Below are 2,917 nucleotides of genomic sequence, written 5' to 3' on the forward strand. Positions count from 1 at the left end.
ACCCACAGCAGTCCAGGTTTCTGTGATTCCATGGTTCTGCTGAGCAGAACACAGGCCAGGAGCTCTGTGCTCAGAGTCTGCCTGTGCTATCCAGCCCCTCCATAAACTCTTGGTTCCCTTTCTCACCTCTCAAGGGGTTCCTCCTCCTTGGCTGCTTGAAAAAATGACTTCTCTGACTTTTAGAATGTTTTTTATTTTTAATTCCAGCCTAACATATTTATTCCTGCTCATCATGTAATTGAGTTAAAATAGTTCTTTCTCCTTCTGGCTGTTTACTCCTGAGGTATTTCTATGAGTTACTCATGCCTACTTTTAGCCTTCCTGTGGACAGACTAAACATAATAAACTCCTTCCATCCCCCCCTGTAAGGCAGACCTGCCATTCCTGTGCCATTCCTCCTGGCAGGTTCCTGGATCTGCCCTTCAGTTCCATTTGTGTGGCAGGGTGCCCAGGTGAAACTGGGCATGGCTGGCTTTTTAAAGCTGCCTTCAGTTGGCACTGACTGCTTTTTATAGTTTGGTTAAATTTGCAGTAACTACAACAATCCCGTGTTTATTCCCAGGTTTTTCATGGAGTTACAGCCTGCAGGAATGAGGATGTTTACTTATATTCCAACTGCCCTGAGCAGTTAGTGGGATCTCCCTGGCTGAGTCCAGGAGAATCATAATGCCAGCATTAAACCCTGAGGGCCCTGCTGTGGAAAAGACAAGATGTGGGAATTTTAAGGGTGAGCAGCACGGTCAGGAGAGGCTGGGAGCTGCAGGTTTTCCAGCACAGGGAGTTGTGCACAGCACACTGCATGCTAAGGAAGAGTCTTGAAAAGCTGCCCCAATGGCTTTGAGCCATTTTCCCAGTGCTGTTACCTGTCCACGGGATCTCTCTCACAGGTAACAGAGACCATGGAATCACAGAATCCTGTAATCTCTTGAGCTGGGATGGACCCCAGGGATCACTGAGGAACCCCTGGCCCTGCACAGACACCCCAGCATCCCACCCTGGGCATCCCTGGCAGCGCTGTCCAAACCCTCCTGGAGCTCTGGCAGCCTCGGGGCCGTGCCCATTCCCTGGGGGACAATGAAGAGCTTCCCTCCCTGACTCCCACATTCACCTGGGCTTCAGCATTTGGATATAAACCACCTTGCCCTCTTTCCCCCTCTAGTCAAGCTCTGTCTTTGAAAGAGAAGGAGATGATGGCTGATGGATACAAAGGGACTCCAGGGCCAGGTCCCCTGGTAAAAGTCATATCTGCCCCAGGACGGTGTTCAACAAGCAGCATCAGAGAGTTTGGGCTCTGCATTGCAGCAGGGTCACTGGGAGAGGAGCTCTGGCATTAATATCAGCTACTGCAGAGATTAAGAATTCAGTAAAACACATCCTGAACATTTGTCCTCTTTGCAGAGAAAGGAAAGACATTAATTTTTCAGAGGATCATTTCCATCCCCACCAGGCTCAGCTAAGCTGAACCCACAGCCTGATTGCAAAGGTGAACTTGAACCACAAAGATCTTTTTGGGTCTTGCTCTGTGGTCTCCTCTGAAAGCCAAATAAAAAGATAAAGCTGGAATGAGGGACAGGGGGAAGCCAGGTAGAGCCACAACAGCCTGCAGATAAATTCCCTTTTAGTAAAGCCCATCTGCCCATTTTCCAGGACCTGGAGTTAAAATAACAGGAACTTGTGCTGGTTTATTAATTGTAGATTAATGGGAACCCTGCTGGCTTCTGTTTCTTTGTCCTTATTGGGTTATATGCAGAGGAAAGCAGGGAAATTCCTGCAGGTCACTTCCCATGGGAAGGAAATACATGAATCCTCCAAAGCTCACTTTTCTGGGACAACAGATCTGGGAAGAACCAGCCTGGGGAGAGGCAAACAAAGCCTCATGTCCCTCATGCCACCCTGTGTCCCTCTCCACAGGACAAAAATCTTTCAGGCTTTTGAGCCTTCCTTCCCTCAGATGGAAAAGGCCCTTTTGAAATTCAGAAATTACCTTTTCCATCACTGGTTTGGCTCATTTGGACTCAATATAGGGAATCTACTTGGAAACGAACAGGGGAAAGAGATGTGCAAAGGCACAGGAGGAAATCTCATAAATCTGGACAGCAATTCATGGAATTCAAGATGCAAAATAGGTTAATTCCTACTCATTACTTTATTCTTAGAAATTATCACTTTCCAGTCCCCCCAGCAGGGCTCTGTAGATGACTGATGTTACTGCTCCCCTACAAACCATATTTATAATGTTTTCAGCCAGCTCTGCAATTACTGAGCTCTGGAGCCATAATTTGATCGTCCTGCTGATGTCTGAAGAGATGAAGCAGCTCTGGCTGTAAATACCTGGCAGCCATTCCAGCTTTGTCCATCAATGACCCTCACAGAGCCTGCAGGGTCCAGAAGGCTCCAAATCCCATTACTGGCTGTTCCCCTTCTCCGATTGCTGTTCATTAAAAATATTTCAAGGGTACAACTCTGACCACTGCTGGTTTCTCTGCTTCCCATCGCCTGTTGTTTGGTGTAGGTGCTGGGGGATGGCTGTATTTCACTCAGGCTGGATGCTCCAAAAAACAACATGAGGAGCACTTTGGGAATAAACAGGAAGATAAAGCAGCAAGGTCTTTGCAGGAGGGGCAGACCCTCCCCAGGCTCCAGTGAGATTTGAACTCACGACCCCTGGTTTACTAGACCAGTGCTCTAACCCCTGAGCTATGGAGCCTCTGAAATTTGGGTTCTTTTGCCTCTGCAGACATTTCAGATCGTAATCGTCTCATGATTCTGCTGTGGAACGGCACCGACAGTGCTGGAACGTGCTGCTCCAAGGATTTTCAATTCTCTTTCCAAACTGCACCAAAACTCATCAGAGACACAAAACCACCACCACAAGGTGAACCCAAAGCTGGAATTTACTCTCCTTCAGCTCATTCCT

General features: G+C 47.8%; 1 non-coding gene across 1 annotated transcript; it reads right to left on the reverse strand.

Moving 5' to 3' along the window:
• Window positions 1-2,634: 2,634 nt before the first annotated feature.
• TRNAT-AGU (transfer RNA threonine (anticodon AGU)) lies at window positions 2,635-2,707 on the reverse strand. The gene has a single exon. It is a non-coding gene; the product is annotated as a tRNA-Thr (tRNA).
• Window positions 2,708-2,917: the final 210 nt, after the last annotated feature.

Source organism: Pseudopodoces humilis, chromosome 22, assembly GCF_049639895.1.
Source record: "Pseudopodoces humilis isolate 2021_Gansu_Grassland_sample_001 chromosome 22, ASM4963989v1, whole genome shotgun sequence".
Taxonomy (NCBI): domain Eukaryota; kingdom Metazoa; phylum Chordata; class Aves; order Passeriformes; family Paridae; genus Pseudopodoces; species Pseudopodoces humilis.